The 15049-nt window shown below is 47.3% G+C and overlaps 1 long non-coding RNA gene across 1 annotated transcript; it reads right to left on the minus strand.

The window, feature by feature from the left end:
- Positions 1–2974: 2974 nt before the first annotated feature.
- LOC117803270 lies at positions 2975–5074 on the minus strand. Its single transcript, XR_004626959.1, has 2 exons — positions 3963–5074; positions 2975–3686 (listed from the first exon to the last, which is right to left on the minus strand). It is a non-coding gene; the product is annotated as an uncharacterized LOC117803270 (long non-coding RNA).
- Between the last annotated feature and the right edge of the window lie 9975 nt (positions 5075–15049).

A 15049-nucleotide genomic window follows, 5' to 3' on the forward strand; every position in this document is an offset into this window, starting at 1 on the left:
TGGTGAGTGGGTCGCGTTGAGGCAGCCTTCCCTCTGGGTCGGGCCGCCTGACTCTGGGTGCCGAGGGTCAGCACAAAGGGCATCTCTGTATCCCAAACACCCAGCACAACGAACGCCGTCTGGTCGGCCCTGGACAAGTATAGGCTGAAATAGGAATCAGTCAAGTGAGGTGGAAAGCAGGTGAGAGGGGCCGCCGGGCGGGGGTGGTCAGTCCTTGAGCCGCTCCCGAGGCTGGGGTCCCGCTGCGAGCCGCCTCCTGGAGAGAAGCCCCACAGGTGGCCCTCCTTGCTCCCACCCAGCTGCTATGAGGGCAGTAGTATCCCGATTTTAAAGATAAGGAAATGGAGGCGGAGGCTAATTACAGCTCCCGATTGACCTGATTTCTTACCTGCATTTTATATATTCCGTGTGTATCTTTAGTTTTTGTTAAGGTATAGTTGACAACATATTAGTGTGAGGTGTTCAGCGAAGCAATTCCGTATTTGTATACAAAGTGAAACAAACACAAGTGGGCTTCACACCCGTTACCAGACATCGTCACAATTTTCTTTCTTGAGATGAGAACTTCTCAGAGGCGCTCTCTGAGCGCTCGCAGGAACGCAAGGCAAGGCGCTCTCGCGAGCCTCGGCCACCATGCTGGGATCACGTCCGTCCCCACGGCTGCTCTATTTTCTAACTGGGAGTTTGTTTCCTTTGACTCTCCTTACGCGTCTCGCCCACCCCCAAACCCCACCTCTGGCACCGCCAACCGTCCGTCTGTATCTCTGAGCTTGGGATTTTGGGGTTTGGTTTTGTTTCGATTCCATAGATAAGCGAGATCACGCGGTATTTGTCTTTCTCTGACTTGTGTCACTCCGCATGATGCCTTCAGGATCTGTCCATGTGATCGCAGATGGCAGGACCTCCTTCTTTTCTCTCTCTGAACAATATTCCGTTGTGTCCCTCGGATTTTCTTCATGCAGTCGTCCACCAGTGGACATCGGGCTGTTGTACGTAGTGCTGCCGTGAACACGGGGGGCAGATAGCTTTTCCAGGTAGTATTTTTGTTTCCTTTGGGTAAATACCCAGAAGTGGAATTACTGGATCATATGGAATTCTTTTTTTCCCCCTAAAGATGTATTTATTTATTTATCTTAGAGAGAGCAAGCTCGGGGTGGGGGGCAGAAGGAAAGAGAGAATCCCAAGCCAACTCCATGCTGAGCACAGAGCCTGACGTGGAGCTCGATCTCATGACCCTGGGATCATGACCTGAGCCAAAATCAAGAGTCAGACACTCAACCATTTTTAAAATTATTTAAATGATTTTAAAATGATTTAAAAATGATTCCATTTTTAGTGTTTTGAGGAAGTCCCTGCTGTTGTGCACATGCCAGTTTGCACTCCCCCGGACGGGGCACATGGGCTCCCTTTCCTCCACATTCCCACCGACATTTGCTATTTCTTGTCTTTGTGGTAACAGCCTTCGGGCAGGTGTGAGGCAAGAGCACATGGGGGTTTTCTGCGTGCGCTCTAATATGGTAAGCCTCCCAGGCCGTCTGTGAAAACATCTTAATCAGTTAACAAGGTTTTGCTACTGATGTTGTTTTTACACAAATTTACTTCCTTGAGAAAAGGGGTAGAAACCTGAAATTCTTATTTGCTGATATTTTCTAATTAATAGAAATGCAGGTGTTGGTGATGGGTCCACCACAGGTGTATCTCTGTATCACACAGGTGTGGGTGTGGTTATTGTCGTTGTTAAAGGTGTTATTTATGTGAGAGAGAGAGAGCACAAGCAGTGGCAGAGAGAGAGGGAGAAGCAGGCTTCCCGCCAAGCAGGGAGCCTGATGCGGGACTCGATCCCAGGACTCTGAGATCACGACCTGAGCCCAAGGCAGAAGCTTGATCAACTGAACCACCCAGGCGCCCCTGTTTGGTTTTTTTAAAGATTTATTTATTTATTTGGGGGTGGGGGGAATGCAGAGAGAGAATCTCAAGCAGACTCCCAGCTGAGTCTGGAGTCCAATTTGGGGCTCAATCCCACAACCCATGAATTCATGGCCTCCACCTGGACCTAGAACCAGTCGGGCTCCCAACTCCCCCAGCAGAGCCACTGACTCTGGGCTACGGCCGCCCAGCCGACCAGGGAAGGGCTCAGTTGATAGGAAAGGAAAACCAGGAGTCAAGACCACTCCCCTGCTGTCACAGCTGATGAAAGCTATGGACCCCAACATTCGGACCAAGGAATATTTTCACATGTTATTTTTGCTTTGTCTGGTAAAGCTTCTCAGTTTACGGTCTTCCTTGATGGTATTCTGTTCCTCCAAAGCCACCATTTTTTTCCCTGTGAGCTCACAGTCCCTGGGAAGCCCAGCACTTGGCCTGCGGCCCTCCTGGTGAGCTGGGGTGGCAGGGGCAGGCTAGGGGAGGGGTAGGTGATTCTCCCCCACACTCCCTGTTCCCAGAGCTCTGCCAGGTGACCCTGCTGCTCAGGGAACCATCCTGTGCCTAGACAGAGGCCCTCACTTCCAAGCGCTCGGTTGTAACTCTTCTCACGGAAACAGATAGGAGGAAACATTCAGAAACCCTCAGATCCGGGGCAGGCTCTGGAAGTTCAGAACAAACGGGTTCTAATAACCGAGTTTCGCTCTAGAGACAGCTATCCCAGGTAGCAGGTGAGACTCCCCTGGGGCTGGGCAGCATGTCAGCACCCTCTCTAACTGTAGAAGTCCCCTGTTGGCCCGCCTCTGCCCTCCATGAACGGCTGATAGGGCCTCTTCGGCTGCATTTGAAAGCCCAGGTGAGCCTGTTGGGTTTGGACCAGACAGGTGAGACCTGACTGCAGAGGAGAAACCAGAGCCAAGCAGGAGCCTGGCCGAAGGGAGGAGGCCATTCTCTCCAGCCGGACTGGCAAGCTCAGCCAAGGTCGCCTCTGTCCCTCCTCTTCCTCCACGTCCCAGCCCTTCCCATGAATATTCAGAGTAAAATCCATCCCTGCCTCTGAGAGATCAGGTTTAATTTTTCATATAAAATCGGGGGTGGGGTGGAGAGGCAAGTTGTGCCTGACTAATAAATATAGAACAGGTTTTCGTATACCATGGGCCGACGCACAGCGACTCCACGGCTGGGGCCTGGAGCCGAGCCCTTAATTTGCTGATTCACTCCTGGAGGAAGCCTACCAGCTTTTATTCTCTCATTTATTTCCATGGACAGACTGTGTCTTCTCTCTCCGTGGCAAGCTAATGGATTTTATAATTACTTACTTGTGCCTTATTTTCATGTCCTATTCTAGTTTCAGAGTTGGAGTTCGGTGATTAAAATACCTATAACATCGATATTTCGTTTCCAAAGACATTTGAATTTGACATGAGTCGCGCAAAGCCTCGCGTCCCTCACGCAGCAGCGCACCTGCCTGTCTGCTCCGGCAGCCTCCTTCCTTGCTCGAGCGCCAGAGGGATTGCAAAGACGGACTGTCACAGCTAAACTCTTACAAAGTGAAAGCATCACGCTGGAGTTGTGTCATATTTTTGGAGCCATACGATTCAGAAAATCCCCCAAGTACAGATTCATTCCCTTTTTCCTTGAGAACGGTGCAGTGGACAGAGCGGGGGCTTGGAGTTGGGCTAAGCAGCGTCAGCACGCCAGTCCCCCTTCCTGGGCTGTGTCGTGAGGCGAGTAGTTAGGCCTCTGTGCCTCAGTTTACTCGTCTGCAAAACAGAGACAGTTATACCTTTGTCAAAGAGCTACTGAGGACTAAATGTGACGGCTTAAGGCCGCGTCGGGGGCACCTGGAAACTGGTCGAAATGCAGATTCTCTAGGCCCCGTCCCAGACCTACTGAGTCAGGAGCCCTGGGGATGGGCCAGCACTGTGAGACTGAACCAGTCCTCCAGGTGACCGGAATGCCCGCTCACACACGACAGCCCCTGGTTTAAAGCACACAGCATACGGCAAGTGCTCAACGGTTTCCTCCTTTCTCTTTACCTGACAACTCCTTGCCCCTGATGACCTGTGCACGAGACGAGTGAATGATTCCAGCGCCTGCTCAGTTCAGCTCCTACAAACGCTAGCCCCACAGAGTCACTGCGGAGTGGGGGCTGTGGCCCTAAGCCATCATGTCATTTGCCCGACAGAGGTCATCGTCCCCGGAGCACGTGGACGAGAGCGTGGACAGACGACGCCGTGTGTTAGTTTACGGAGGGTTTCCTCACGGGTGGAGTACTTTAGTACTCTCTTCATTTCGGGGAGAAACCAGGTGTTTTCAAACTCCCAGACCGCCAGGCTCCTGGTGGGGCCCGAGCCTTGACGAGATGCTGCCCTCCTGTGGGCAGAAGCGAGACAGACCCACGCCCACCTGGCCATCCCACCAGACGGGGTCCAGGCAGGTCCCAGGGAACGGCCCGGAAGCCTGTGCCGAGGAGCCTGCAAACCAGGGCTGGATGGCCCCGCGCGGGAGCCCCGAGGGGCAGGCGCTCGCCGCCAGGCGCCCCAAGAACCACTTACCCTCGCAGCCTGTTCCCTGCGGCGGCAGAAGAACTTGCGGAACTACTAACCACGTTTCACGGAACAGCAAAGATACAGATTTTTAAAATAAACTAAAAAATAAGAATGACAAAAAATGTTATTCAAAGCTTCAGTTTCTCATTATAGTCTCGTAATGGAGAAAAACACGGAACCGATGGTGCAGCTGCGCCGCAAGCGCTCGCGTTGGTGACCTGGCGCTCGCGTTGGCACCTGCTCAGGTTCTGTGGGGGTTTCATTTTAACACAAAATACCGTCTCCTGAGCAAATGCAGTTAACTTAAATCCTGTCTATACCTAATTCAGTCCTTAAGTAAAAGATACTTAGCTACCCACCTAAACAACAAATTGTTTGAAAGAATGACAGAGAGTCAAGAGTATTTGGAGGCATCTTGAACAGCCCCGAGGCCAAACCTAGAAAAATCAGCGCATCAAAATAAAAAATGAAGTAGCAAGTTACAATGAATTGTAACAAATTACAATAAATCTATTCCATTGAATAAAGTAGAAAACATGAACCTAAACTGATGATGATAGATGATAGAAAGTTTGAGGAAGGGGCACCTGGGTGGCACAGCGGTTAAGCGTCTGCCTTCGGCTCAGGGCGTGATCCCGGCGTTATGGGATCGAGCCCCACATCAGGCTCCTCCGCTATGAGCTTGCTTCTTCCTCTCCCACTCCCCCTGCTTGTGTTCTCTCTCTCGCTGGCTGTCTCTCTCTCTGTCGAATAAATAAATAAAATCTTAAAAAAAAAAAAGAAGGTTTGAGGAAGGATAGGATATGTCCATAGTTTTAAAATACTGCTCCACAGGGGCATCTGGGTGGCTCAGTCGTTGGGCAACTGCCTTCGGCTCAGGTCATGATCCCAGGGTCCTGGGATCGAGCCCCGAGTCTGGCTCCCTGCTCAGCGGGGAGCCTGCTTCTTCCTCTCCCGCCTCCCCTGCTTGTGTTCCTTCTCTTGCTGTCTGTCAAGTAAATAAAGAAAATCTTCTAAAAAAGAAAAAATAAATAGAACACTGCTCCACAGAATGTAAATTGGTACAGTTAACAAAACGTAGTTTCCTCAAACAATGACACATAGACCCACCCTGCAATCTAGCAACCCCTTTCCTGAGTCCATCCCAAGGGAACATCAGTATCTCGAAGAGACTGCATTCCGTGGTCACGGCAGTGTGACCTGCCAACGAGCCAAGGATGGATGAACAGGAAAAGAGACTGCGGTATGGCCATACCATTCAGCCTTGAAGTCAGTGGAGACGACTCAGGACTCCGGGAGGACTGATGCTAAGTGCAGGCAGCCGGACGGAGAAGGACCTCACCCCACGCTCTCCCCGCCTGCCGCCCATAGAGCGGAAGTCGTGCAAGCAGACAGTCTACGGGGGGTGGCTGGGCTGGCCATGCGGAGATGAGATGCTGGCCAGAGGCTGCGAAGTCTCAGTTCTGCAGGACAAGTAAATTCTGGAGAGCAAAGTAAAGCTCAGGGACCATAGTTATTAATACGGTATTACATACTTGAAATCTGAGAGCAGCTCTGGGTTTTTTCTTTTATTTTTTTAAATTCCAGTATAGTTCACGCAGTGTTACCTATTAACTTCGGGCGCAATGCAGCAATCCAACCATCCCGTAGGTTAAGAGAACGGTCCCAGAACGGCTACCGCGGGAGACGACAGAGAGTGGCAAGCAGGTCACACTGTATTCCCATATCAAATTACATCACCTCGTGCAGCTGAAATACACATAAATTTTATTTGTCAATTCTACCCCAATGAAGCTGGGGATGGGGCAGGAAGAAAGTTAGAACAACCACAATAATCCAAAACAAAATGAAATACCGCCCCCGCAAGATATTAAAAAGCGGAAAAGAATGACTTTATCGTGAAAGAGCCTGGCAGACAGCACCTGAATCAAGTGAGGGGAGCATCTGTCATCACAACGGGGCGAATCAGAGCCTTGTCCCATGTGACCCCACTTCTGCCAGGCCAAACCCGAATCCAGGCAGGAGCAAACAGCAGCGAACTTGCAGGCACACTGCACACAGTAATCAGAAACCCCCAACCATGGCAAGGTCGCCACAGGCAAGGGAAGCCTGAACGGACGTAAGAGTCAGGGGGACTGAATGCAAGATGTCGCTCTGACCCGGGCCCTTCTGCTCTGCAGGTCGTGATCGGTGTGACCGGCTACATCGGGATGAGACCTGATGGTGAGACGGGCATCTGTGTCACGTCAACGTCCCGATCTTGACGGTCCTGCGGCTGGGGTGCGGGAGATTGTCCTCACGTGAAGGACAAATGCTGGAGTTCCGGCGGTCGTGGGGCATCAGACTGACAACTTGCTGTCCAGTGGTTTGGGAAGGGGAGAGATGGTACTAGTAACATCTCTGTAAGTTTGTGATTTGAAGATTAAAAGGAAAACTACTTTCTTAAAAAAGAATACCAGTTCTGGAGTCAGATTCCTGGGGTTGTAACCCAGTGTCTTACAGTAGTTAGGGGATCTTGGATTGCCGACCGAACTCTGGTCTTCATTTTCGTATCTGTACTAGGATAGAGCAACAATACCTACTTTGTGAGGTTATTATAAGGATTACACAAGATCAACAAACGTTATATATAACAGGGTAACAAAATTTAAAATAGAAATCATTTAATTTATCACCCAAACTGGGATTCCTTTCAGAGTAAAAGGGGTGTTGACTGCTGATTCCTCAAGGAGATCATCAAAATGACCTGTTTTGAGCAAAGGTAAGTTTCTTGCTTAATGTGGGAAGGGGGACCACCGCGTCAAGAAGCCACTTCCTGTCTCAGAAGGCGGCAGTGTGGGTGCTCTATTCAGGAAGTTTCAAGGGCTGGTTTCCAGGAGAATGATTGGGATTGACCAAAATCATGCTGGAACTATCAGGGGTGGTGAACAGAGGGAGGCTAGGGTTTTGAGGGGGCCTCAAGAAGTAAACAGGTGTCTAATAAGCCAGATGAGTAACTGGCTGCTGTGAGAAGGAGCTCTGACCCTGATAAGGACCCGCTGAGTAGTCCAGATTCAGATAGATGGATTCTCTAGAAGTTCCTGAAACAAACAACAGAGCTATTTGCCACTTCATCTTCCTGGGCATGACCTCCTTGGAGTTCAAGTCACATTAATGCAGTCTCGGTTCTTAATCCTATTAAACTACGTGGGGCCATAGCTGGTCACCATTTTTGTTGGCCACTCACCAGACCTAGGGACAACAGGCATAAACCAGCATATGTGGTAACCCTACCTATCACCAGACAGATACCAAACCCATATAGTAAAGGGATAATTATCCCCATTTGGCAGATGGAGGAAAGATTCCCAGAGGGGATCAGAGTCAAGTTCAGCTGTGAACAGTCAGCAGGAGCTCATCAGGGACAGAGGGAAGGAGGAAGAGATGGGGTGGGGCGGGCAGGAAGAAGTGAACCCAGCAAAGGGAGCAAGGGCCTCCGCAGGAGCTAGAAGACCTCTGCGGGGTGAGTAGAGCGGGAGGGGGAGGGGCCTGGGTGCCTCGCTGTGCAGTCTGGGCTCTGTCCCAAGGATGATGCTGAACCCCCGAGAGTAGTAAGTGGGGTGCATGCCTACACAAGGACTTGGGAAGTCAAACGGCTCGTGTAGGTGGAGGGATTGCCAAAAAGCAACAGTGATGAGGTGTTTGAGTCATTCGAGGGAAGTGGGAGCCTGAAATAAGTTCAAATCAGTGAGAGTGGTGGATGGAAGAGGAGTTACCAGAGCAAGGGGACTTGTGTTTGGAGCCGCAGGGGGACCAAGGGGAGGGAGACGGGGGGTTTGTTGGAATTGCAACTGGCGTGATAGGGGTTTGCCCTATCCATGCACATGGTTCAAACTTTTTAAAAAGTTATCATTCGATAACATTGTACAATTTTCTTCACAGAGACCTTACATTTCTTTTGTCTATTCCTATACGTGACATACTGCTTTCCTATTACATGGTATCTTAAAGCCGCAATTCCCTTTCCCAAGCTGATGAGCTGAAGGTGGCTATTAACAAAATGGCCTGTTTGATCACTGGGCCAAACACCCAGCCACTCTGGGTTAAGGACATGTGAGAGTGACAGTTCCAATCGGTGGGGAAAGGGAGGATAGAACGGCTCACCCAGCAAACTGATGGAACACAGCAAAAGGGAAAGGGGCAGATTTGGACAGATTTGGACTCATGAGAATTAAAAACTCTCGAACAATGAAGGGCACCGCAGGCAAAGTTGAAAGGTAAGAGACTTGGAGAGAATGTTGACATGCGAGGAGGCAGATAGGCCCAGCATAACCCCCCAACTCGGCAGCTCCGGCACCCGGGACCCTGGGGGAGAGGGGGAGAGTGGGGCTAAGATAAACCCCTGATGGAAAGTCTGTTCGAGGAACAGCGAGACCGTCAGCGCTCCCCCTTCCTCCTAGTCTGCCTCTCTGGCTCCCCAGCGGGGGACGTGGGCTTTGGCATCTGGTTTGGGGTCACCAGATCCAGCAGAGGCTGAGAGCTTCTGTTAGGAGAACAGAAGGATAAAGGGAGAGCTTACTTTTTGAATAGTAAGACACCTCAGCCTCAGCCCTCTCCTGCTCAATTTCCAGAAAGCCATCAACCAGGTGTCGCCTCCAGGCAGAAACTGGAAGATTCTGCACTAGGAGAATCTCAAGAGGCTTAAGAAAAAAAAAAATCCAAAGATACCAACACTGGGGGTTCTCCAGATCACCCCGAACTGAGGTTCTCAGACTCAGATGCACATTAGATCTCTAGGGACCTTTTGAAAATTCACAGCTTTGTCCCCTTTTCTGGGCTGGCTATTTGTGCCTCTGCTTCCCTGGGCTTGACATCTGACCACAGCTTTTTTCTATTTTATCAGTTATTTCAAAGGACCAGCTTGTACCTTTACTGAGTCTGTTGTGAACTCGTGTTCTATGTCATGGTGCCCTGTATTACCACCTTCCCTCTACTTTCTGTGTTTAGTCTGGTGTCTAACTTCCTAAGATGGACACTTACATCACTAATTTCCAACCTTTCTTTTTTCCTGTCTTGTATACTGTAATATTCATACAATACATGGTATATATTCTATATTTTCATTGTTAAACGATCAATTTTAAGGCTATAAAATTTCCCTCCAAGCAAGCACAGCTTTTTCTGCACCCTGTAAGCTTAGATATTTTCAATGTAGTTCGTTCAAAATATGTGTTCAGGGGCGCCTGGGTGGCACAGCGGTTAAGCATCTGCCTTCGGCTCAGGGCGTGATCCCGGCGTTCTGGGATCGATCCCCACATCAGGCTCCTCCGCTGTGAGCCTGCTTCTTCCCCTCCCACTCCCCCTGCTTGTGTTCCCTCTCTCGCTGGCTGTGTCTATCTCTGTCAAATAAATAAAAAAATCTTTAAAAAAACAAAAAAACCCACAAAAAAAACCAAAATATATGTTCATCTCCAGTGTGACTGGATCCCTCCATCAGGTATTCAGAAGTGTGTCGCTTGATTTCTAAACCTGTGGGGTATTTTAGTTCTCTTGTTTGTTACTGATTTCTAAACTAATTGCTCTGTGGCCAGAGGATATTCTCGGTTTGATCTCAATCATTCAACAATTGCTGAGTTGCTTTATGGTCGAATATATAGCCAACTTTGGCAAATGTTCTAGAATGTTCTAGCACTTGAAAAGCATGTGCATCCTGCAATCGTTGCAGGCCAACACTTACCTGCTGTGCCTTGTCTTGTCTTCAGTCTTCTGGTGAGTGAGAGAGGTGTGCTGGAGTCTCCCACTGCAACAGATGACTCCTCTCTCACTTTAGCTATCCCACTGTTTCTTTTTTCCATATTCTGATGTTTTGTTCTTAGGTATTTACTAATTTTATACTGTTATATCTTCTTAGTGAACTGACCTCATTATCATCATGAAATACTCCTCTTCAGGGGATGCCTGGGTGGCTCAGTCAGTTAAGCATCTGCCTTCTGTTCAGGTCCTAGGATCAAGTCCTGCATTGGGCTCCCTGCTCAGCAGGGGGCCTTGTTCTCCCTCTCCCTCTGCTGCTCCCCCTGCTTGTTTTCTCTCTCTCTCTCTCAAGTAAATAAATAAAATCTTAAAAAAATATATTCCTCTTCATTTCCTTCTATCTTGCTCTCGACATTAAAATCTCCTTTATGTAATATTAGTGTTACAATATTTGCTTTCTTTTATTTTGTATATGCTAAGCAACAGTTAAGCCCATCTATTATTAGTGTCTGTCATGACATTGTTCAGTTCTAGAGTTTCCATTTGGTTCTTATTTTACAGTCTCCAGTTCTCTCCTGAAATTGTCCATCTTATAATTTAATTTCCAGAACACACGAACTACAGTTATCTTGAAGTCTGGGTGTGATAACTTTAGTACCGGCATCTACCCAGAGGGATCTTTCTTTATGCAACTTGTCTCCAAGATTTTGGTAAAGTCTCCTCTGTTTCATATGTCTATTTTTCATTGAGTGCTAGACCTAATGGACAAAAAAAGGATAGAGACCCTTTGAAGGACTGGACTGTGTTCACCCAGAGAGGGTTCATTCTTGTTTATAGGAGGGGTTAGGGCAGGGGTAAACCACCTGAATGAACCCAAGATTGAGTTGACGCAAGCTGGATTTCCGTCTTTGTGAGAGGAGGTCATTTGGGTTCATCATTGTTCCTGGGGTCCAACGGGAACCCTGGGATGTTTGCCAGGACCCCTTCTCACCCCTTCTCACTGATGAGCCCTGAACTCCAGGGATCATCTCCCCTGTGAAACTTCCAGAAGCTCTTCTCCTCCTCTCAGCTTCAACTCTAGAATTGGCACAGAGCTCAAGTGGGGCCAAGTGTTGGTCTCCCTCCATGGGACTCCCTTTCCTGCAGCGTCTTGGCCCACATATGCTTTACTGTCTTGGTAGTTTTCCGAGCTTTTAGACAGACATTCTAGAAATACTTTACCCAGCCTTTCTAATTCTCCCTGACCTGATACAATCTGGTTTGAAACATGTTTGCATGATTTTTATTTACTCTTACCTACTTCAGTGAGTTTGAAAAAGGAAGCCCTTAAGAGCACCCAGAGGTATTTCTCAAACTTTCTCTCAAATGAAAAATTCTGCCAATAATAACTTTGAGAACCATCAGAAAACAGGAGAACACTCTGAACCAGCTCTTAGATGTCCTCACCTGTTTAGTAGCATTTCTGCAGGGCTGCTGAGACAGGCCATTTCAAAGACTTTTCTTTGCCTTCGTTTTGTCTCTCCCAAACTGCCCCAGCAAGAACGTCTGTGCCCACACACGCTCCTGGCAGCTTGCTCCCTCTACTTCCACTTACTCCTAACGCTAGGGGTTCAAACTCATGTATATCCAACCTCAGATGACGGAAGAGGCTCACAAAAGTAAAGACCCATTTACGGGAGTTCACATGAAGGGACTCCTCATCTGGAGAGAAATTGCTATTACTGCATCTCTTCAGGGGTTCGTGCTTTTCCCCCAACTGTGCCTCTGAAATGCATTCTCCCTCTTTAGTTTTCATCATGTGCGCTACTTCAGTCCCTCGGCCTCACCCTTCTCCAGAACCCTTCGTTTCAGCTCCAGCCACCTGCTGGGACCACCTCTGCATAGGCTCCGACCATGCCCCTGCCGGCGCACACTGCCCTCCTCCTCCCTGCCAAACCGCAATGCCCCTTTCCTCCCGCTCTATGGCCACCCATCGACGCTGAATCATCAGATGCCAAGGGTCACACAAGCACAACACAGAAGGGCGGGGGATTAACCCTCAGGACAGAAGGAAAACAGGACTCATAGGAAAGTTCCTCTCTTCTCTTACACAGGAGAATTTACTGAGTGATTGAAGATATTTTAAAATATTCCTAGGCACACTTTCCTGAGACACACTTTATATGGCTTCTTGGAGGATGGTCCCATTAGATGGAGCTATCCCAGTTGCACTAAGTGGCAGCTAGTTTGTAAACTAATCCTCATGTTGGCTCTACTTTCTCTGTATATGAACCCAAACAAACATATGATAATGACTGACTTGTGGAGTTAAAAAGAAAAGACAGAAACAAAAAATTAGACAACAGTTCTGTATTAGTCAGAAGGGGTAAGCAAAGAGATGAAGTATTCTAGAGCTCTTGTACTGTCCAGAAGAGAGTGTCAACTTTGTGTTTAAACTTTAGACCTTGTTAAATTAAAATATATGATAACTTACAAGAATAACCACTAAAAAAAAAAAAAGAGGAAGCATAATTCCAAATCTTAAGAAAGAAAAACATGGAGTAGAAAAAAAGTTTCAAAAAGAACTCAGTCAGGTGCACCTGGGTGGCTCAGCATCAGACTCTTGATTCAGCTCGGGACATGACCTCAGGGTCATGAGATCAAATCCCACATCAGGCTCCATGCTAAGCCCGGACCGTGTTTGAGATTCTCTCTCGCCCTCTGCTCCCCACCAATGCTCTCTCTTGCTCTCTCTAAAATAAATAAATAAATCTTTAAAAAAAAGAATTCAGTTAATCCAAAAATAAGAATGCAAGAAAGAAAAAAGCTAGAAACAAAATACATAGAACAAATAGAAATCAAAAATTAAAACAGAATCAAAAACGGAATTTATCAAGAATTACAATAAATATATGCGAACCAAAAATTGACAGTCACAAAACAGAGATTGTCAGATAAGATTTTTCAAAAATCCAACTATCAATGTGAGTACATCTAAAGCAAAAGAACTTAAAAAGGTTGAAACTCACAGGACCAAAACGGTATCCCAAGCAACTCTTCACTAAAGTAAGCTTGGTTTGGCCATCGTAAGATGAGACAGTATAAGCCTTGAGATAAAGAGCATTAAAGAAATAGAAAAAGATAACTGTTTTAATGACATCAGATTTAATTAACCAAATATTATAACACAATTCTGCATATATAGGCACCTAATGAAATATGTTTAAAATATAGAGAGTATTAATTGATAAAAACTACAAGGAGAAATTGACAAATCTACCACTGTAGGAGATTTTTCAACATGTCTTTATCTATGACTGGTGATCCAAGCAGATAGAAATCAACAAATTTCAAAGAACAGTATTACAAAAACTACGTTCTGACCACAATGCAAGTATTTAGAAGTTATTTTAAAATCTCCACAGATTGGGGTACCTGGGTGACTCAGTTCAGTGTCTGCCTTTGGCTCAGGTCGTGATCCCAGGGTCTGGGATCAAGCCCTGAGTTGGGCTCCCTGCTCAGCGGGGAGCCTGCTCCTCCCTCTGGCTGCCCCTCCCCCTGCTTGTGCTCTCTCTCCCTCTGTCAAATAAATAAATAAAATCTTTAAAAATAAAATAAATATTTCTATAGATTTTGACATTAAAAAACATGCTTTAGTCAAAGAAGAAACCATAATAAAAACTTAAATACATTTTACAACTTAATGGTAATGAAAACAGTATCTATCAAAACCCGTGGGAGAGGTGCCTGCTTAGCTCAGGTGGTAGAGCACACCACTCTCTATCTCAAGGTCACAAGTTCAAGCCCCACGTTGGGCACAGAGCTTACTTACACAACAACATCAACTGTGGGATATGAAAAGTAGTGCTTCAAAGGAAACTTATTGCCTTAAATGCTTTTTATATAAGGGGGGGAAGGCTAAAAATTAATGAACTAAGCACAAAAACTAAGCAGAAGACAAACAGAATAAACCCAAAGAAAGTGGAAGGAAAGAGATGATCATTATAAGGGCAGAAACAGAAATAGAAAATGAAATAGAGGGGCGCCTGGGTGGCGCAGTGGTTGGGCGTCTGCCTTCGGCTCAGGGCGTGATCCCGGCGTTATGGGATCGAGCCCCACGTCGGGCTCCTCTGCTATGAGCCTGCTTCTTCCTCTCCCTCTCCCCCTGCTTGTGTTCCCTCTCTCGCTGGCTGTCTCTATCTCTTTCGAATAAATAAAATCTTTTTTAAAAAATGAAATAGAAAACCAAGATACAGTAGAGAAAATCAACAAAGCCAAAAGTTGGTTCCGTGACAAGGCTGACAAAATAATCTTTGAATGATTTATCTAAGAAAAGAGATAGTAGAAGGTATAGATGAATAATTCGTCAGTAAGTTTTCACTATAACATGCTGTGGCAACCGACAAAATCCCAACTCTCACTTATTTTTTGCCAGCTGCGTATGTCAACTACAGATCCACCGTCAGACTTCCCTCCACACGTTGTCTCCATTCTGGGATCCCCAGGTACATGCCATCTTCACGGAAGAGAGAAAGATCAAGAGGGCTACGGCAAACACACATGGTAGCTTTTAATGTTTCTGCTTGGATATGATGTCATTTTGACTGGAGGCATTGTCAGCTGGGTGGTGTGCATACCCCTCACACAGGAGGCACTTCAAATCACAGGACAATAGGTGGGGATGTCTAGTCCCCTTACAAGACGGGGAGCAAATACTGAGGGAACAGTAACACAGTCTACTACAAGAAATATGATAAGTGAAAAAGGAGAAATAGGGGCGCCTGGGTGGCACAGTGGTTAAGCGTCTGCCTTTGGCTCAGGGCGTCATCCCAGCGTTCTGGGATCGAGCCCCACATCAGGCTCCT

This window comes from Ailuropoda melanoleuca, chromosome 8, assembly GCF_002007445.2.
Source record: "Ailuropoda melanoleuca isolate Jingjing chromosome 8, ASM200744v2, whole genome shotgun sequence".
NCBI lineage: Eukaryota > Metazoa > Chordata > Mammalia > Carnivora > Ursidae > Ailuropoda > Ailuropoda melanoleuca.